The 22,854-nt window shown below is 43.7% G+C and overlaps 1 protein-coding gene across 3 annotated transcripts in view; it reads left to right on the top strand.

Moving 5' to 3' along the window:
* gab1 (GRB2-associated binding protein 1) overlaps positions 1–22,854 on the top strand; it is a 214,543-nt gene that overhangs the window by 150,931 nt on the left and 40,758 nt on the right. The window lies entirely within an intron of this gene.

The following is a 22,854-nucleotide window of genomic DNA, read 5'->3' on the forward strand; positions in this document are numbered from 1 at the left end:
TGCTAATTCTTCTTTGCATTGATTTTTCGTCTATCTTATTTTTGATTCTACTTCCGGTTAGAGCGCCCCTAGCGGTGGAAGAAAAATCCACAGAATAGCCGCACCTTTGTATAAGCCGCATGGTTCAAAACCTAGGAAAAAAGTAGCGGCTTATAGTCCAGAAAATACGGTATTCAAAATAGGGTGCGTTTTAAAGCTCCAGTATCTGGCTAAACATGTCTGGATGCCTCGCCATGACACCTAGATGAGCTTTTTATTTTTTATTTTTAATAAACGCATCCTGTTTTAAAACCATGGAGTTTATTGGAGTGCGTCTGTGGGACTTTGTGCACGTTCAGTCTAAAGAGCGTTTGTGAGATCAGACGCTGATGGTGAAAGAGAACGCCTGGCTCGCAATTCCAGTGGCGTTCGTTCAGGTTGACGTCAGGGCTCTGTGCAGGTCAGTGGAGTTCCTCCAAACCAAACTCGTTAAACTCTGTGTTTTTATGGACGTCGCTTTGTGCACAGGGGCAGTGTCGTGCTAGAACGGGAAAGGCTCTTCCTTAAACTCTTGGCATTAAAGCTACGGCTCTTTCTATGATAAGTGGTTATAAATGCCATGTGCCACGCTCGTGGCTGTGTAGCATGAGTGGGAATAAATAGAAATAAAACCAAATATATTTTTGGGGTCATTGTATGTCTGTTACGTCGTATTGATAAAATGAGTAAGGTATCTTGTTGAATTTTTATTTCCAGCTGTCAGGTCTAGGGGACCGGAGAGACAACATGAAGAGCACCCATCCTCCCCATATTATATCACAACGAACTCTGATTTATGAATGAATATTTATTTTTACTGTTGGAGAACTTGAGCTAAACAAAAGAATGACTTCAGGGTGGACCAAGGCCAAAACAATGAACAAGTCAGCCTAACTTAGGTAAGGCAGATTCTACCATAACAGAGGCCAGTTAAGTCCCATCTCCTTAAATTGCTGAATTGATTATTTTGATCATTCTATTAAGTTTTTCTAGTAGCATTTGGGGTCTTGGACATTCACAGTAAATTTTAGGACAGTAGTCCTGGTAACTAATTAATAAAAGCCTGACATGACAGACATGCTAAATGACAATAGAAACACATCGGTTTCTATCATCAAAATCTGACCGACTAATGCCGCTTTTCCACTACCAACGCGGCTGAGTCGAGCTGAGCCGTGCCATGCTGAGTTGGGCTGAGTCGAGCTGAGTGGGGCTGTTGGAGTTGCATTTCGACTACATCCACTCTGAACCGTGCTGGCTGGAAGTGGGTGGACGTCACGTAATGTCGTTCGGCGGCACAAGCAGTGACCTCAGTGACCTTTTAAGCGGTAGTCTCACGCCCCGGATAGTAAACAATAAACATGGAGTCGTTAGTGTTGCTGGTCTTGGTGCTGTGGCTTGTTGTCACCGACAACGCCAACAGATACTGGCAAGAGCGTATAGATGAGGCGAGGCGCATAAGGCTTCAGAAATTCTCGTAATTCGTAATTATTATTCTTCTGGGTTTACGGTGTTTACAGATCCCAGCGTGCTTGCGGGGCGTGTGAGGACACTCCTCCTCACCAGTCAGTGCACAGGGGAGTGTCTCCTCGCGCCCCTAGCCCCACTCGGCTCGGTTTGGCTCGCTTCAGCCCTACTCCAAAACTGTGCGAGTTTTGGGTGCTAAGCAGGGCTGAAGCGAGCTGAGTCGTGCTGCTATGAGGTAGTCAAAATGCGAGCCGTGTCGGGCTGAAGTGAGCTGAAAAAGGGTAGCGGAAAAGGGCCAAAACTAACGTCTACCATCATATTCTGACAGACACTCTAGATGACAATAGCAACAAAACTGTTTCTTACATTATTAATCTGACAAATTTAGTAGTAATATTAAATACCTCATCACTAGAACCAAATAATCAAATAAAATATTGAAATAAAAAAGAGAATTTATTTTCAAAATTGAAATATCAACAATAATTGTCAGAACAGTGACGAAAGACACGACTGTGTCACTTTCGCGGGGAAATAACACATTGAAACGGCCTGTCGGCTGAAAGGGTCACAAGCGGCTCTGATTTATCTCAACTTACGATAGTTTTCCTCCAGTAAAATTGAGATATGAATGCACAAATATATTCTCAATGTTTCTATCATCAAAAATTTCTATCGTCAGGATAGCTGACTGAAAATCTTACCTTGATTTATTTGATGAAATCGAGCCGTCAGAACTCCAAGTCTTGCCCGGAAGTAAACGTCCGCTGTCACAAAAATCACGCGCAGTAGAATTTCCTCTTTGCGTCAGTCAACATGTGCGTGGCGAGGGCTTGAATTTTGCTATCGTCAGGTGCATTTGACCGACAGACTGACGATAGCATTTTTTAAAAATAACTGTGGGCTTCTCTCGTGAACGATATAGTTTTTTCGCTGTTAATCTATTTCAACTCTATCTGTTGACACCCAAAAATGATAAAGCCTGCTTCCACACGATAACTACCAAAGATCCATAACGGCCGAGTCTATCGTCAGGTCATCTGACAGAAATTCACTGACGATAGCAACAGGGAGAATGAAAGGGATTTTTAAAATGGGAGTTATGTCTGTCAGATATGTCAAAGAAATAGAACTTTATTCTTTAAAAATCTTTTATTGATGTACTCAGTGTATTTTTAAATGCTGTGCTGTTTTAGAAGACCAAATACCATATTTTCAATCTTGAAAATATTACTTCACTGAAAAAAGGACAAGAAAAATTTCTTATTTTGTGGGCAAGTGGTTAATGGATCCAGTTACGGTAGAATCTGCCGTAAGCAGTACTCCTTAAGTTAACACAAACAAGACAAGACTTGCCTCCCTAACTAATAAAAGAGGAGAAAACAGGATTAACAAAAATAGCAGTCCAACCCTACGAACTTAACAGAGGCAAAGATCATAACCAAGAATCTGAAACACAGTACTGCTGGTTGGGAGAAGAGGAGGATGAGATGTCAGCTGGTCCACATTGCCATCTTGGCCTCTTTTCTAGGACCCTCCCAGCACAGCAGCCAATCACGGACGGAGCTGGAGAGCAATCCCCCCAATCTGGAACTGATTTCAACACGCACACCTGTGTACATAATAATTAACAAACATGAACAGGCACACCCCCCCCCCCCCACCCCCACCCCCCCCAAAAAAAAAGGACACTTGACGATCTGTTGTAACACCCGCTGGCCGAAAGGCCCAAAAGGGGATTATGTCGTGGCGATTTCTGTCTGTCTGTCCGTCCTGGGAGGGGTGCTCGCCTTCTGAAATCAATTCCTCTCACAATTTTTGGACGAATTTCCCGAAACTTGGCAGGATTCTTTAGCCTAGTAAACTAGACCCACCCGCCTAGCGGCCAAAAATATTTTTGCCTACGAGTGGGTCTAGCCTTGGACCATATCAACAACACACCCCGGGCATCAAATCGTGCCCGCCAATCACAACGCAAGGTTTTTGTTTGGATTCTTTGGGCGGGCTTTTGCAGGAGTGACGACAAAGCTGCACGACGCTGGAGAAAGCACAGCAGGAAAGATGGCTACGGCTATTGAACAGCACGTGTTTGACTCCGCTTTGGAATCAGTTTTAGAAGAATTAGACTTGGAGTTTTCGTTGAAACATGAGCAGGAAGAGGCTCTCCGCTCATTCCTTTTCAAGAAGGACGTTTTGCTGTCACATTTAGTCTGGCTTGCCAGGCTACTCCCCCACTGCTTTCTGTCGCTCTGACTGTCACAGTCACTGTTGCGCTGATTGGTCAGAGCGTTGGCCTATACGCACAGAGACAGTTTGAAAGACAACGGGTCGTTCCTACCCACACCCTTCGGGAATGTCTACGACCGAGACCAGACTAAATATTCACATTTAGTCTGGCTTGCCAGGCTAAGGATTCTTTGTTATATGTCGGTAATACACATATTGTAACTTTGTTCAATTGGGTCACGTTTTACCAGAGTTCCAGCCCTTGATTAACAAAATTATACCTTAACAATTTCATGAGTGTGTTTTCCTTCTGAAATCAACTCCTCTCACAATTTTTGGATGAATTTCACCGAACTTGGCAAAAGGCTTTGTTATATGACCGTGATATGCATATTGAAACTTTTAGTTTGGGTAGATTTTACCAGAGTTATGCCCTTGATTATTAACAAACTTGCGCTTTTGGTAATTTCATTAAGGTGTGCTTGCTTTCTGAAATCAACTTCATCTCATCTTCCCTCAATTTTTTTTTTCCCTCTCCTCCCCACTGACCAAAAGGCCCGAAGGGGGGTTATGTCGTGGCGATGTTCATCCCAGGAAGGGTACTCACTTTCTGGAATCAACTCCTCTCTCAATTTTTGGAGGAATTTCACGAAACTTGATGAGGCATTATCGCTACGTTCACACTGCAAGGCTTAATGCTCAATTCCGATTTTTTTGTGAGGTCGTTCACATTATCAAATATATGCGACTTGTATGTGATCCTCAGTATGAACGAAAAGCGACCTAAAAGTGTTCCGCATGCGCATTGCAGGATACGACGACGTCACACGCAGTGAGCATGGCCAGTGTTTACGGAAGTAAAACCGCCCGGTTGCGGTATGACCCATCCAATCTAGCTTGAATAGCTGTATCCCCCCAAATGGAAATCAGCTCCCTAACCTCTGCGTCCTTCCATTGAGAAGATTCAGAACCTTCACAGCCCGAAGCGTCCCTCGCATTGATGTCATGCGCAGGGGCGCAGATACGTTTTTTGAACTGGGAGGGACAAAAAACTGGGGGGGACAAAGCTGCCAGCAAACCAACCCCGATATGCCTGTCAAACTTGTTGTTAGTAACCATAGCAACCAAGCTCGAGCTCGCAACCTGTGCAGTCTGCGCAGCTCAACCAACCGAATATCAGTCTTTGTTTTGTTTTATGTGAGTTGTTGCAACTATGTATACACTGCTGTGCACCTCAATAAACCGAATGGTAATTAGTCTTTTGATTTTTCCGTGAGGTTTGCCTTATGCAAAGAAAGACAGCATAGACATTTTTTCCTCCCTATAAGTGGGGGGGGACCGAACGAGGTGAATTTAAATCTGGGTGGGACGAGTCCCACCCTCTATCTGCACCTGTGGTCATGCGCCATGTTGTTGTAACTTTTTTTGAGAGACCCGCCGCCTACTTCAGCGCAGAATAGTGATGTTTGTGGCTTGTTGATGACGTGTAAGTCAGATGAATGCGACCTGGCGGTTCAGACTGAAGTCGCATATGAAAAGCGCGGATAGGGATCGGAATTAGGACCACATATCCAAACGGCTTGGGTCGGATTTGAAAAAATCGGATCTGTGTCGTTCATATTGTCAATAAAAGATCGGATACAGGTCACATATGGGCGAAAAGATCGGCTTTGAGTCACTTCAGCCTGCAGTGTGAACGTAGCCTATGTTGATAATACGCATATTGCAATTTCGTTCAATTCAGTTGCATTTTACCAGAGTTATGGCAGAGTTGCCAGCGGGGGATACTGTGCTCTCAGAGCACGATTGTGTTTGATTTTAAAAAAAAAAAAAAAAGTCTGTCAAACATGCTGTTTTGGAGACCCGTTTTGTGACACGATTGGTGCGGGTATTCCAATCCATTGTCACTCTCTAATAACCTTTTAATTAAAATTTTACTCATGTCCTGAAGGAAAGGCTCAAACTCGAAGTTAAACACTGAAAAATATTTTCATTGTAACTCTTCCCAAATCCACGTGAGCGCCGATCAAAATTTGCGTCATGTGTGTAACATCCTCCGTCCATCTAAGTTACGATCATTCAGATAGTGTTTGTTTAAAAGGCTATTTTTAAAATTAAATAAAAGCCAGGCGTATGTGTGTTAAATAGATGCAAATCTGACTGCTACAGAGTTGTTTTGGCAAATTCTGATAAGTTTCTTTTCTTTGGATTTAAATGTCCATTCGTAACCCTCCGTCCAACTGTTGCGCGTGAAACAGGTGCCCGCTAATTCCTACTCGGAAGTGTTGAGACTGAGCTAACTTGGTCATGGGGATCTCCAGACACACACGTGATGTGAAGTCACCGAGTGAGACATCTGGGATGCATGTAATGGCGGCAAGGTCGGTGAAAGTCGTAATCTGTTCGACAAAATTACGACCGTGTTACACGCGTTATGCACCAGTGACTGCTGTAGTTTCAATTCATAAATATTTTATGAACAGAGTAAAGCTTTTTTTTTTTATATTTCTATTTCTCAGGTTAAATAACAACCTTACGAGGTCCACTTTAGTGTGTTATCACTACTCTGGCTCCAGTAGTTTTTTTTTTTTTTTCCTGGGTAAAATCAACATGAAATTTTGTCAAAATGGTTGGAGCTAATTTATGCATAAATTTTTTTTTTTTTCTTTTCTGCATGATATTTGAAATTATTTTCTTTCTCTATTAAGAAGAGTTCCTATATTATTATTTCCTGATGAGAAATCATGACTGGCTATTTTTGTAAATCTTTTGGCTCAAAAATTAGCGTCCAGATTTTCACGGTTTTCAGTGTGGTGATCTGCACAGTAGGAGAGTTCTCTGCTCTGAGTGGCTTGTCTATATCAGGGTACTTTTAAATATGCGTTATAATTTAATAGTTAAAGCTCTCCTTGCAGTTTTAAATTTTGAGTAGCATGTTACAAAGTAGTAACCCCTTACCATAGAAAGAAGCCTCGACTGGAACAGATATAGGTTATTTCGTCCAGTGCCTTTTCGTTGAATAGTTAAGACGTTTTTCGTTCAAAGCCTTTTTCATACGCACTATCAATTATTTTATATTTCCCGTGTGTGTTTGAAAAAAGGAGGAATTCTCAACGGATTTTGACCGAAGCAAAACGCATTTTTGCGGCATGTAGTTGTAGAGAGTCAGCAGAGGGGGTGGAGAACCTGGAACCTACCAGTGGAGATGGGTTGCAGGGGGTTCCCAGGGCAGTCCCTTTGGAGAGCACTAGGACGGCTTGGGGTTAGGGGTGCAACCCGTAAGAACTTGGTGAACAGCATCTCAAAGCAGGCGGAACAGGCATCCAGGTGGCTGTGGCTAAAGAGAAGTGACCGGTGGCTAAGCCAGGCTGGCAGAGAAGAGGGGGGACAGAGTTGCACGGCAGGTTCCTGAATTAAGAAGGGAGGGAGCAGTTCCAGGACGCTGGTTCTGCTGTCAAGCCCCACTGAGGTGTCGTGGGCTTGTTGGCGAAACACCGGTGAGGTGGGGTGCCCACTTGAAAACCCTGTGAAGTCTACAGGTCTTCGTCGTGCAGCTCTGCTTTCAGTTGAAGACGTCTGAGAGGAGCGACGACTTCTATGCTAGCCACCACACAGAAGGAGCAGGCCTTAATGCCTGCCAGGTGCGGTGGCTGTGGTATATCCTATCGTGTAAAGACATAACCACCCACCACTCGCCAAATGCCCGTTGTGAAATCTAATGGTGAGTAAAGATCGCTCCAGACTCCCTTTCTCGGCGAGTGTGGTCAAAACGATGGGTTCCTACATCATATTCATGGAAAATCCAAGAAATATTTGACAAACACTCCTTCCTCGTGTGTGTTGGGGGCCGCGGTTGCAAAACAAAACCGGAAATGATGGGAGTGTCGACTTCGGGCGCGTTCGGCCAGGGCCGCTTGTGGGGAGGGATCGTTTTTATTAGACCAAATTGCATAGAAAATCTACACTCGCGTTTGCCAGATATCCTTTTTTGATGCCCAAGCTATTATGTGGGTGTCAGTCCGGAGCATGCCCGAGAGTCCTTCAGGTGCACGCGCCAAACTCTTGCACGCGTGCTGTTAACGAGGCTCACCTGCACATGATCAAGAGTAATCAGTGTGCCTATATAAAGACTGAGAAATCACACGTTCACTGCGAAGTATCACACTGTCAGTGTGCATTACCGAGCTTTATTCTTCCATGGAGATTCTCTGGGTTTCCGACCTGTTTCCCGTTTTTAGTTAGTTCCCCCCTCGATCTTGTTGCACATATTGTCACCACATATAAAATAGTGTATGTGAAAGGTTTTGGATGAAATGTCTCAACTACCGGATGAAGTGTCCTGATTCCTCTGGAACTAAGGGGCCCAAACCCTGCAAACAGCCCGAGAGCATAATCCCTCCTTCACGAAATGCTACACTTTCCTCTGTGCAGCCTGGTAGGTAGCATTCCCTGGCGTCCACCAAACCCAGATTCGTCTGTCAGACTGCTAGATAGTGAAGTGTGATTCATCACTCCAGAGAACATATTTCCACTGCTCCAGAGTCCAGTGGCGGCGTGCTTTACGCCACTCGAGCCGACACTTGGCATTGCGCATGGCGATCTTAGGCTTGCGTGTGGCTGCTCGGCCAGGAAAACCCATTTCATGAAGCTCCTCGTAGATGGTTCCTGTGCTAATGTTGCTTTCAAAGGCAGTTTGGAGCTCTGTTGTGAGTGATGTAACAGGCGATTTTTAAACGCTTTATCACTTGCCAGCCTCACTCGGTGAGTTTGCATGGTCTACCACTTTCTGGCTGAGCTGTTGCTCTTTGATGCTTTCTTGTCAGGAAAAATAGCGTTTAGATTTAACCAGAGCAGAACTGATTTGTGACCCCTCATCGAATCCAGGGACACATGTCGGCCGAAACGAATCCGAGATAATCGGAAGCATTTTTTTTTTTTTTGAAATTTGTGATTTTTGTTTTTTTCCATTATGTGCAAGTTGAGATCTTGAATGCAATCAGTATTTCAGATAATAGATTGTTTTGTTGGAAAAGCAGACATTTTTTGTTGCAAATTGTCTCGTTTTTGTCAGGACTGTAGCCTGCTGGGGGGTGTGGGGAAATTACCGTATGGGCCATTCACATGATTTAAGTCTTTTTTTTTTTTCGTGAATCAGCTGTATGATACGAGCTGAGCTCGTGGCTACTTAGCTGCATACAGGCGTGTGATTTCACTATGGAATGAGCAAGCTAAACAGAGTGCAGAGGAGCTGAAACACCGCGAAGCAGACAGACACGGTATTTACATCGGAGATCACCATTTCTAGCAAAAAAAACCCCTGCAACCTCGTTTTCCAGATTGAATGGAATACTTGAATGATCGGATGATACACGGACCGTTCTAGGATTACATTCCATCGGAGGCATCGGTGTGTGCAAGGCGCCGTTTCTCTTTCTGATGGGGTAAGTTTATTAATCTAAGGCTGTGTGGTTATTTTTGCATGTAACGGAGAGTGTTGTGGTTTGGTTAAGCCGAGGTCACAACCGGACGTACGATTTTTTTGGCCGTGCGATTTTTGGCGTTTCCCAAATCGCTGCGTGGTTTTTGTTTTTTTTTTCGTGGAGAAAGACGTGCGTTGGCCGTAAGTTTGTCTTGCAACCTGAAAAAAACGTAAGCGCCCGTAGAGTTTGTTTGACATGACAAAGAACCTCTGCGGCCGGTCTGCGGCTCGAAAATCAGCACATCACACGCGCGCTCTCGGACATTTCATGCTCGCCCTCCGTGTGTTTCTTGCGTTTTTTGCATGTAGACCGGCCGTAGGAGCGCGTACTGTACGGCCGGTTGTGACCGAGGCTTTACATGAAACTAGCGTTGTATTAGTTGTGTCATCATCGTGCTATCTTTCTTTCTTACGGTGTGAGTAATTTTTCAACCACAAAACGTTAAAGTATACTTTAGGACTTATTTGTACTTCGTAATTGTGTTGGGCATACTTTGCATGGAAGGAAAATTGACGTGGTGATCTTTGTTTACATGAAAGTAGTATCTAGCTCGTAGGGGGTAGGGCTTTCATTAATGTCATGCAGATGAGCAGCATTATGTGCCCGCCCTGCACCCAGAGTAGCTGAGATGGAAAACTTTGAGGGCGATTTTCTCCCTTTTCTGTTTTAAGAGGTATACACTTTCAAAAGGCCACACATTCTTCAAATATTGTCAGATCTCCACATGGAAGGCATCATTGGAAAGCTTAGAAACTGTACTTTCTGAATCTGTGAATAACTCAAAATGCCCCCGGGCGGACATGTGTCCCTGGATTCTGTGATCTGCCACATTTGTGGTTACTCCTGACCACGATAATCACAGCATTGTGTGCAGGTGAGCGTGTAATAAGTTTTTTCTGGAAGGCAGAACAGACAGCACCCGCCATGATTATTGGCACCCCTTGGAAAGTTGAGAAAAAATCCACCTTTTGGTCAAGTCACTTGATCTCACACTGGGGGGGAGGAGAAAAATCCAACTTTTAATTGACAAATATATTCAGAGAAAACAAATCCCCAATCAAGAACATTATTTTCTACAAAAATGCGTCACTCTTCTCGCCCCCCCACATTAATACTTTGCATTAATCTCTCTTTGCCAGTAAAACAGCCCTGAGTCTCTCCTATAACATTTTATAAGGTTGGAGATCCAGAGCAGGGCATCCGAGACCGTTCCTCTTTACACAATCTCTCCAGATCATCCAGGGTCCTCAACCCTCTCTTGCGCGCTCTCCTCTTCAGCTCACCCCACAGGTTTTCACTGGGGTTCAGGTCAGGGGACTGAGATGGGCAGGGCAGAAGCTTGATTCTGTGCTCACTGAACCATTTCTGTGTTGATTTGGACATATGCTTCAGATCACTGTCCTGCTGGAAGATCCACTGACGACCCAGTTTTAATTTCCTGGCAGAAGCAGCCAGATTTTGATTTAAAGTGTCCTGGTATTTCATGGAGTCCGTGATGCCATGGACCCTAACCAGGTTTCCAGGGTCTTTGGAAGAAAAACAGCCCCAGAACATCACAGAACTTCCACCATGTTTTACAGTTGGGATCGGGTTCTTTTCATTATAGCTATCCGTCTTTTTACACCAAACCCACCTTGAGTGTTTATTGCCAAAAAAGCTCCATGTTTGTTCCCTCAGACCAGAGAATACAGTTCCAGACACAGTTGTAGGAGTGTTTCGCAAACTTCAGATGCTTAAGTTTGTGGTTAACTGACACACACAGCCTTTTTTTTTTTTTTTTGGTCCCCCCTGACATAGCGTCCAAATAACCTGTTGGTCTAGAGGTGGAGTCTGATGGTGGTTTTGGAGACTTGGAAACCCCAAGATTTTACTTTTTCTTGTAATTCAGCAACAGTCATCCTTGGGGATTTTTTTTTTTGCCTCTCTTACCCTCCTCCTCACTGTACGTGTGGGCAGAATAAACTTGCGTCCTCTTCCAGGCAAGTTTGTAACAGTTCCAGTTGGTGTCCACTTTTATTGGCCATTTTCAGGCTAGTTATGTTTATAACCATTCCCAGACTTAGGAAGGTCAACACACTTCTCCCTTGTTTGGTTTGCGTGTCTGATCTTTCCCATGTTGATGGATGACTAAGGGAACTGGGCCTCTGTGTCACCTCATATTTGTTCCCCAGTTCATCAGGAAGTCATGGATTACAGTGTGAAAGTTCCTGCACGCTCCAATCAACTCAAAAATACTGGACAATTTAAACGGGAAACATGTTTCAGGTACATTGTGTTAATAATCACTTCCATGGGCGCCAGTAATCATGGAAGGCACTGCATGTGAGGTGCTCAGCGCCATACATATTTGTACAAGTTTAAGACCTTACAGGTTACTACACTCTCCCAGAGCACAGAGAAATCCTGAAAAAAAAAAAAAAAAAGGATGTCGCCATGTCCAGGAGATTATAGCAATGACCATGTAGATGAACCAGACCACCAGGCTAGTGGAGGGAATTCACACTGAGCATGAGGCGTGTTCAGACAGCATGGTTTCTTCAGACCGGGTTTCCAGCAAGCTGTGGTTGTGTAAATGGATACAACAAAAGAGGAAATAAAGTTGAATGCTGAATCTAGAGGGTGTATTGTGTCTTCTGAATAATAGCAGTTGGAAAAGTTATTGCAGAGATGCCAACATGAAAGATTCGGGCATCACAGCTGCAGATTTGAAGCACAATTACGGTGCTACACGTAGACCTGAAAATGATGCGTTTTTCAACCGGTTTTGCCCGTGGATCGATTGAATCAACTTTTTTTTTCGGCGTTCGGACTGTTCAACGCGTCATTGGGGATTTCCGTATCCTTATGTTGGCTGCACTGTGATTGGCCAAGAGGTGACCGCATGAATTCATGGTCTCGGCCAATCACGGCGCATGTTCAATGCAGTGCTGAGTGATGCGTAGTTGTCTTCCCGGAAGTAAACGGTCTTCGTCGGTCGTGTTCCAGAACTGTAACTTTCGAATTCTCTCACAAATTAGTGTCGGATATGAAGTCATACAACAGAAGTACGCTGGAGAAAACAAAGTCAGCTACATATAACAAATGATCTCCGTAACTTCAGCATGTTCAGTTGAACTAAAGGTTGTATGGATGGGTAGCTTTCAGTCTTGACTTGATTAGACTGGTGCACAGTTCAGGAAGTAACTCCAGTATTAATTTTATTAGAAGGCCTAAACATAAATCTTTTGTCTTTTACGCCGGCTTTTGTCATTGATCATGATGAAACTGCTGAAACATGGGTTTTACAGGACAAGCTCGATTATCTGAACATCCTCTAATGCCGCTTTTCCACTACAAACGTGGCTGAGTGGGGCTGTTGGAGTTGCATTTCGACTACAACCGCGCTGAACCGTGCTGGCTGGAAGTGGGTGGACACATTGGGTGGAGTTAGCGAAAGTGGGTGGACGTCACGTGATGTCGTTAAGCAGCGCAAACAGTGACAGTGATCTTTTAAGCGGTAGTCTCACGACCCGGATAGTAAACAATAAACATGGACATGGAGTCGTTAGTGTTGCTGGTCTTGGTTCTGTGGCTTGTTGTCACCGACAACGCCAACTGATACTGGCAAGAGCGTATAGATGAGGCGAGGCGCATAAGGCTTCAGAAATTCTCGTAATTCGTAATTCTTCTTCTTCCGGGTTTACGGTGTTTACAGATCCCAGTGTGCTCGCGGGGCGTGTGGGCATGTGAGGACACTCCTCCTCACCAATCAGTGCACAGGGGAGTGTCTGCTCACGCCCCCAGCCTCACTCGGCTCGCTTTGGCTCGCTTCAGCCCTACTCCAAAACGGTGAGAGTTTTAGGGGCTAAGCAGGGCTGAAGCGAGCTGAGTCGTGCTGGTTTTTGGTAGTCGAAACGCGAGCCGTGTCGGGCTGAAGTGAGCTGAAGCGAGCTGAAGTGAGCTGAAAAAGGGTAGTGGAAAAGGGCCATTAGTTAAGCCTAAGTCACAACCGGCCGTGCGATTTTTGGCGTTTCCCAAATCGCTGCTTTTTTTTTTTTTTTTTGGTTCGTGGAGAAAGACGCACATTGGCCGTAAGTTTGTCTTGCAACCTGAAAAAACCGTAAGCGCCCGTAGAGTTTGTTTGACATGACAAAGAACCTCTGCGGCCAGTCTACGGCTAGAAAATCAGCACGTCACACGCACGCCCTCCGTGCATTTCTTGCGTTTTTTGCACTTAGACCGGCCGTAGGAACACGTACGGCTGGTTGTGACCGAAGCTTTAGATACCCCCCCCCCCCAGAGTTTTTGGACAGTTGAGCTTGTACTGTACAGCAGTGTTGTAGTCAAGTCACTAAACCTCGAGTCCGAGTCCAGTCACGAGTGTTTAAGTCCTAGTCATTTAAAAAATTTTTGGGTCGAGTCCAAGAACAAGATTCCAACTGCACCATTTGACGGTGGCTGTTGCTGCTTTTATGTGAAACCGTCTCTGCTACTGCATCGGATTAACGTTACTGCTCGATTGCCCCTTTTAGTTAATAGGCTACAGATAAAAAGCTTGCTCATCGCTCAGCAAGCCCCGCCCACTATCAACAGGGCAAATAACATGAGAGGGTTCACACTAGCTAGTTCATCGCTCAGCAAGCCCCGCCCACTATCAACAGGGCAAATAACATAGCGTGTCACTTCCTTCTCTGGGTGGAGTCTTACCAAATGGTTGAAGTTCGAGGTCGTCTCCTCGATAGTTCTTCAACATATCGAACACACAGCAGCACATTTTTATTTTTTATTTTTTTCCCCCCACTGCACGAGAAGTCTGTATAAGCAAAGCGGACAATCCGAGAGGCGTTCTCTCCAGGCATTTTAGCGCCATTTGACGTTAGTTTGTTCCTGAACGTGGCGTATGAACAGGTGAATGTGTGTTTTCTTGCATGAAATTAGTATAAAAATTAACGTAGATATAAATGTCTTTTGGCAGATTATTATGGCATGTTAAGAAAATTCAAGAAAAAAAGAGTCATCAGTGCACAAGTCATTAAAATTAGGGCATGAGTTAGACTCGAGTACTACAGCCCTGCATTTCTTTTCCTCAAAAAGTAGCTCAAAATGGCTTAGATTGCATCTCTGAGCTTCCCTGAATTTTGGATTCTGGGGCCCTCGGCGGCCCCCAGACCACCAGCTTAATCGGAAGTCTCGCTTCACTCGTCTTCATCTCGCTGTGCTCGGAGATGCTGCTCTTTTTTGTTTGTCAGTGTTGCTATCTCGGTTATTAGAAGCTACGATTCTGGTCTGAACAGTGATGGTGTGTGTGTGTGTGTGTTGAGGTTGAACCTCAGCTGCTCCAGGGTGCTGCATCGTGACTGATCCTGAACTCTGTTGACCCCAGCTTATGAACAAGCAAAGTGTTTTCTCTCTCTCTCTCTCTCTCTCCCAAATCGCACTCCACCCACAGTTTTTAATTGTGCCAGGTCTCTTCCTCGATGCGCTGATTTCTTCACTGGTTTGAGGAGACTGATTGGGACAAGGCCGTCTCGTGACCTTCCTGACCCCCGGTCTCAGGCGCAAGGAGCGAGCTCACTGCTCAGAAGCACATCAGCCGCACTGATCCCCGGACCTGCAGCTTGTCGCGTAGTTGTAGCGTTGTTGGCATAGTGGAGCGAGTGGTGGGAAAACAAGCGAGAAGAGGGGATTTTCCAAGTGTGGGAATGAATCAGCAGCTCTGCCTGATAAAACGGACAGAGTCGGGGGGATTGAGAGAGGAAGAGGGAATGGAGGGTCAAGAGAGAAACAGAGTGCAATCCTTCTGACTCAGTCAGCCTTGAAAAGCCTGCACTTTGTAGGATCATGTAAAAGACTGAGTGAGTGGGGGTGTGTGTTGGCGAAAAGCTGCGGAGTTTTGAATAGTGAGTCCGCACAGAGATGCCATTCAGAGACCTTGAGAAAAGGCTCCTTTGAAGTTATATTTAATATATAATAAAAGGCCAGAGATAAACAGGAGCTGTTCTATTCACCTGGAAAAGATGCAGTCGCGAACATTTTATTTACATCTTGCACAAACTTTCAATTTCACTGAATTTTTTTTTTTTTTTTTTTTTTGTGCACGGCGATGGATGATGCACTGACATTGGCTTTGACTCAGAGCTGTGCGCGCGTGACATTCTCTCAGGTACATAGACACGTGCTGCCCTTCAGAAAAATGACTCATGGCAGCTTCATGAGAAACGAGTCCGAGCCACAGTCCTGTGTGTCATCTACATACAGCGTATTCGCCATAAACATGACTGTGTACTGCCTGTGATTTAAGCCAGTCTCATAGGTGGTGTTTACATTAGACCGTATCCGTCTCGTTTTCATCGCGGATGCACTGTCCGTGCACATTAAAACGCCGGGAAACGACTCCACAGGCGGAACGACTTGAATCCGCCAGGGCCCACGTATTCAACCCAGTACGTATCTGATCCGGTGCTGTGTAAACATTGAGGAACGAGGAAACGCTGTGCTGAGCTCTAGCTGACGTCATTGGAAAACGGCCGAATCCCATTTCACCCCTTGGACCAACCCCTTGGCCCTTCCCCTCCATTTTGCGCGTTCACGTGAAGGGGTAGGGGTATCCCAATCCCAGTTAACGCGGAGGGGTAGGGGAAGGGGTAGGGCTTCTGTACCCCTCCAAACGGAGATTTTCCTGGAGCTGACTCCGAACGAAGGGGTTTGAGTGATTTCCCACAATGCCATGCGGATTTCAGCGAGATTTCATGCGGATTTCAGAAAGATGGCGGTTCCCGCGGCGAAAGATTGTCATAAATGTATTTTCTCCATTATTTACGTGTTTTAGTTGTTATCCAGAGGAAACGCCGCTTGATTCGCTTTCGAGCTGAGAATGAGCAGCGATTTCTGAAATCCAAGCTGCTGCTAAAAAGCTTTGGGAGTGAGTATTGTTTTCGGTTGCTTTACTGCGTACGTTTTGTTCTGTTATTCTCGCTTTTATTGTTTACATGAGTGTTCTGACACCTCATTCTGTCGGATGTGGTGCACGAAGCGCCAAAGATATCCCATTCAGTGGTGTTAGTTAACAAATCACACCCTGCCAGCAGAGATTTCTGGCTCTGACTGTAGCGGCTGGTCGCAGCCAATGACGCATTTGGTCGCGTTTTGCTAACGTAAACGCTGACGGAGGTACGCGATGACGTATGCGATCGTTGAAGGGCTATCCCAATACGTAGGGGTTGAATTTCAAGCCCTATCCCTTGTAGCTCAGTTTCAAGGGGAAGGGCCAAGGGGAAGGCGGAGGGGGAGGGGGAGGGGTAGAAATTAGAATTGGGATTGGGCCAACGTCACTGTGACATCCACCTTCCTGATTCGCTGGCGTTGGGATCACACACACAGCGGCTCAGTCCCGAATCACTACTCGTGCGCTTCACTCGCGCTCTGTGAGCTGCGCAGGGCCGGAGTGCGCACCCTCCAGAGGGCACTCGCTGTTCAGGGCGGAGTGATTTGGAGCGCAGGAGGAAGCGCTGAGCCGCACTGAGGTTTATTTACACATTTCAACTTATTTACCTCCTTCAGGCGCTTAAACTCAGTGAGAACATGAACATCACAGCCAGGTGTGTTTATCTGCTGGAGAAGGTGTTCGCTTGCCATCCTTCCACTTGCAAGTGGTGAGTGACTTGCGCATGCCCGATATGCACTGGGATCATGTGACGTGCCGTCTAATTAGTCATGTGATTAGCGTATCCGTGTATTGGCGTTGCTGTGTGCACGCGAATCGTTTTAAAAACGTTAATCTGATGATCCGCTGATACGGTCTAATGTAAACACCACCTTAATCCAGTCCAACAGGCTCCTCCAGACATTCGTTATTCTGCATTATTGTACATGCAGGACGCTTTTTCCATGGAATAAAAACGTGTTCTATTCCCTTCGAGTGGGTTTCATTCATTCGGCTTGATAGCATGCAATATTGTTCGCATATTGCTTATCCTATGTGTATAACGTCACTCGACCCGGTGGAGAATGAGTCTTGAATATTGTTTGATATTGAATGGTTGTCAAGACATGATGTCACGTCAGAGATGTGAAACTTCTGCGCTAGCAAGTGAGCGACTGTAACAATTTGTAAACAAACATGGCCACCAGGTTTGCTTCGTTAAATATGAAAGGTTTTGAGGGAATTTTGAAAGAGAAAGACGCGCTGAAGACCTGAAAGGAATGTGTATGTCTCATCTCATTATCTCTAGCCGCTTTATCCTGTTCTACAGGGTCGCAGGCAAGCTGGAGCCTATCCCAGCTGACTACGGGCGAAAGGCGGGGTACACCCTGGACAAGTCGCCAGGTCATCACAGGGCTGACACATAGACACAGACAACCATTCACACTCACATTCACACCTACGCTCAATTTAGAGTCACCAGTTAACCTAACCTGCATGTCTTTGGACTGTGGGGGAAACCGGAGCACCCGGAGGAAACCCACGCGGACACGGGGAGAACATGCAAACTCCACACAGAAAGGCCCTCGCCGGCCACGGGGCTCGAACCCGGGCCTTCTTGCTGTGAGGCGACAGCGCTAACCACTACACCACCGTGCCGCCCCAAATGTGTATGTATAATAATAATACTGGCTTTTTTATGGTGTATCAGATATTTCATTTCATTCAGCTACTTGTCTTCGACTCGTTCAATATTATGCTCGCTGAATGGAATATATCTGATGCATCACTCAACACCAGCCAATATTATTTAAATATTTTAAATATGTTTAAGTTATTCCATGAAATCGAGTCGTACATGAGCTGATGGCCGATGAGGCGCGTAGCACCGAGTTGGCTATAAGCTATGTACGATGAGATTGTGGATAGAATAAGTTATTCCACTCATTCATTGGATTTTGCGAAACGGAGCACTTTTTAAACTTTTATTTTTTTGCAAATTCGATAAATAAATAACTTTTATACAAAGCGTCCGACAAAATCATTTCCGCTTAGAATGTAAAACCGGCGAAATGACAGGAGCAATTTGTGAAAAATGCTATAATTCGTGAAAAATAAGAGATGTTCTTACCATCAAATACTTTTATTCCATATTTTGTTTTTGTTTTTTTCGTATTTTTGGGGTTTTGTTTTTGAGTAGTTTTTATTTCATCCTCGGTTGGTTCAGCAACACACTCCGCCATTTTCTTCTTGGTGGTTGGCAAACCAACTTAAAAGGTACATTACTGCCACCGACTGGGCTGGAGTCTGGAACAGGAGATACAGTATCTGGGAGAGAGACACGATATTCTTTTAGCTCGGTTTCTTTTAAATACTTGATAGTGATGTATCTGATTTGATGCACTTCACCATTTTGTTTTTCTCGACTCACGGTATATGAGCTGATAGCCTAGTCGTAGAGTAGCCAAACGGAGCGCACAATTGCTCATATCCAGTGAATGTGGCTAGACTAAAATAGTTTATTGAAATGACTTTGGTCTTGGACGCATGGACATGGATAACGAATACCATCCACAGCAGCATTTTGGAAAATGTGTCTGTGCACACAATAATGCAGAAAAGATGTGAAAACGGTCTTATAAGCACGACAGTTCAGTCGGTGGACCGAGCATGAGGGTGCCGTCATAAATTGTGAACATAATGGTGAAATAGGGAAAATAAATTGTAAACGTCAAATAAGAAATTACGACTGCAGTGTAACAAAGTGGTCATTGGGCGTGATGGTCTATTTATAAAACATTCAAAATCACAGCGCACATACTCAAATTTATTTGGAAAAATCAGGATTTTTAACGTTTCTCCATCTTTGAGAAGTTAAAAAGTGACTGTTATGATCTCTGTCACCCTGTAGACGGGGCCTTTAACCTTCATTTGTACCACGCCACAGAAAATGTAATGTACAAGTGTATGACACATTTATGCATTTGGGTTAGTGATGATCAGGACTGGGCAATCTGACTGAATAGTTTTGATATGGGATCATGCTATTTTTAATAGCATTTTTAAAACAACTTTTTAAAAGCCTGGATGATTTTGTAAGTTAAAATTTTGTACTGAATCTTTAAAATTGTACAGAAGCCGAGAGAGGCCCTTCATATAATCCTTTTTTTTTTATTCACCTTGTTATCCCGAGATAATGACATAATTAATTCAGGATCTCGAGAAAACAACACAACTAATTCGTGATCTCGAGAAAACAAAACAATTATTTCATGATCTCGAGTAAACAGCTGAGAAATGATTCATTCAGGTGCGCCAAGAGACTTGAGACTTTGGGGCTATTTCTCATTCTGTATAGACGCAACTTTGGTCATTAGAATGTCTGGAATAATCTCCTCTGGGACCCCCCTCTCTCTCTCTCTCAAGGCATCGTAAAAAGCCATTTCTGCTCTGTTACATGTCCGCCAATTTAAGTCTTGGTTGTCTGACCCACAGGGGGCGCAGCTCTGCTAGAAATCTCAGATGTTTTCTCGATCACGAAATAATTTTGTTTTCTCGAGATCACGGAATAATTGTTTTGTTTTCTCGAGATCTCGAATTAGTTGTTTTCTTCTCAAGATCCTGAATTATGTCGTTATCGCGGAATCACGGTTTTGTTTTCTCGAGATCTCAAATTAGTTGTGGTGTTTTCTCGAGATCCTGAATTAATTATGTCATTATCTCGGGATAACAAGGTGAATAAAAAAAGATTATATGAAGGGCCTCTTGTGGCTTCCGTAAAATTGAGTGATGACAAATTTGAATTTTTTTTTTAGCTTTCCTGCTTTTTAGTGTTAAATGACACACACACCCAACAAACCCCATCTCCAGAAAAGTTGGGATGCTTTCTAAAATGCAATAAAAAAAAATCTGTGATTTGTTAATTTGTGTGAACCTTTTTTATTTAATTGACAGATTTTCAGTAATTTTACTGATTAACTTGATTTGTAAGTATAAACGAAGATAGAATTTGCTTCACACTCAAAAAAAAAAAAGTTGGGACAGAAGCAAAATAAAACCGAAAAAGTTTATAGGATATTCAAGTAACGCCATTTTGGAAGACTCCACAATAAGCAGGTTAATTGGTAACATGATTGTGTATAAAAGGAGCAGCACCAAAGGGTCAATTTTTCCAAATAAAGATGGGTCGTGGCTCACTCCCTTTATGCCAAAATTCCTGAGAGGATTGTTCGTCAATTCAAAAAACATTTTCTCAGCGCCAGATTTTAGGTCTTTCAAAAACCTACAGGACATAATATTGTGAAAAGGTTCAGGAAATTTAGACCTCTCAGTGCATAAAGGGCGAGGTCGGAAATCACCATTGAAGAGGCGTAACTATCATGCTAATATGACAAATATAGCCACATGGGCTTGGGAGTACTTCAGAAAACCGTAGTCACTTAACGCGGTCCACTGCTGCATCCAGAAATGCAACCTGAAACTGTATTCTGCAAAGAGGAAGTCATTCATCAGTTCTATGCAGAAACGCTGCTGATTTTCTCTGGGATCACAAATAAAACTCCTGGAAAGCTGAACAGCAAATGGATCATGATTTGCGTCATGTATCGTAGAAAGGTCTTCGGATATTGGGGTGAATTTATGATTTTCTGCTCGTTTTTAATGATGAAACAAAGTCATATTCGCACATGGTGCCCCATCCCTCTTCAACTGTTGGCAGACTGCAGCACCTGGGTAGTGTTGAGAAAATAAAGTTGTTGCACTTCCATGTTAAATGTGTAACACTGAAATAATATTGGCTGGCGTTGAGTGGTATATCAGATATATTCCCTTCAGCTAGCATGATGCTGAATGAGTTGAAGACGAGTAGCTGAATGGAATATATCTGATAGACCACGAAAAAAGCCATTATTCTTATTATATATACACATTCGATGGAACAATTATAGATTTTACAAAAAGTTAAGAGCGGGGGGGACTTGGCAATATTGAATGCCGATTCTGATCGAATGTAATTTAATATTCTCAAGTCAATGTACTGCACTAAGTTCTAATGATAAAAATGGTACAAGTCTAAAAAGCCTGAACAACAACCCGACTTGTATCCAAGCTATATCCAGGTAGACAGTTCAAGTTCAGTTACTTTTGGTCGGAGTTAATTGTTCCATTGCAGTTGTTGAAAACAAAAGGGCTTTGAGTGAAGTCCATGAGTGACGTCCTCTTGTAAAAGTCTCTGTCACTTTCCCTCACTTCCAAGTAGAGCTTTGACAATATTTCTGCTATTGTTTTCTTTTCTAGTTTTTCGATGTCCACTGGTCTGTTTTTTTTTTTTTTTCTTCTCTTGTAAATATGCATGAAGAATATCCAGTGAAGTTTTTGTAGCCTTTTGGGTGTTCAGCACACCTCTCTCTTTAAATCTTCCGCTTTTAATGAAGCAAACCTCGCGGGCGTGTTTGTGAACAAAATGTCAGTCGCTCGCTAGTGTGGAAGTTTTACATCTCCAACGTGTCTCTTTTCCAGTTTTTCGATGTCCGTTGGTATGTTTTTCTCTTGTAAATATGTCTGAAGAATGTATAATGAAGTTTAGGTAGCCTTTCAAATGTTCACTGCGTCTTTACTTTCAGTTTATTTTAGGGCTGTCAAACGATTAAAAAAATTTAATCGTGATTAATCTCAGGATTTCATATAGTTAATCGCGATTAATCTTTTTTTTTTTTTTTTTAAATCTATGTAAATGAATAAGGCTTTTAAAGTGAAATGTTACATAGACGCCGCATTGAGCTGGTGGCCCCGTTGCTGGGATATGTCAGAGTGTCCGCCATATTGGATGTGGCAAATCTTCCCCGTAAACCAATGCAAGTAAATGGACTGAACTTCATAAAGCCCCTTTCTACAATATTTAACTCGATGCCTTTTATTCACCCATTAAGACACACACACGTATATATTTGGGAAACAAACAGGCATCAAAACAACACACAACTTTTAATGTGATGGTTATAAATAGTGTGTGAAATACCCTGTACACTGCAAACTAGCGACAGATACGCGATCGATAGCTCAGGTAAGCTAATCAGTCAGCATACCGTAGCAAGCTACCAAAACCTGAGGCCACAATAACCAACCTACAAGACTGAATATGATAAATGATGGAAATAGTGGAAAAACTGGAAATAGTGAATGAAAATAAAAATGTACTGTTTTATTTATTGAGTCACCACACAGACCTACTCTCAATGAATGACCGCCAAACTGAGTTCGGCCAGGTTCTAACATCATACCAAAACAAAATACATCACTGATTCCTTCACATTCAGAAAGGTTAAAAACATTCATCATACGTTCAAAAACGTTCATCATAGTGTGGCACTGTGTTATCTAATTCTCACTGCTTATAACTCTACACCTCCCCGGTGGAGATGAGCTGGGAAACTGAAGGAACAGTATTGAAAAGTATTTTTCCAGTCTCACCTGTGAAAGGTAATCCCATGTGATCTCGTTTGGACGATAAACCTGTTGGTACAGTTAAACGCAGCACATGAATGAGGCATCTTTATTCTCCGCTACTGTCTAGACTTTGCCCCATCCAATGTGGCGGCGAGGATGACGTATGATTCTACGCAGAAGGCAGCGGCTGTTTATATGTCTATGCCTTTCTCCATCACTCTCACTCTTATTGAAGCAGCGCGCGACAAGCCTCAACAGGAACTACGGGTGACTCGCAGGGCCAAATTAGAATTTGCGTTAACGGCACTATTTTTTTTT

Source organism: Neoarius graeffei, chromosome 7, assembly GCF_027579695.1.
Source record: "Neoarius graeffei isolate fNeoGra1 chromosome 7, fNeoGra1.pri, whole genome shotgun sequence".
Taxonomy (NCBI): domain Eukaryota; kingdom Metazoa; phylum Chordata; class Actinopteri; order Siluriformes; family Ariidae; genus Neoarius; species Neoarius graeffei.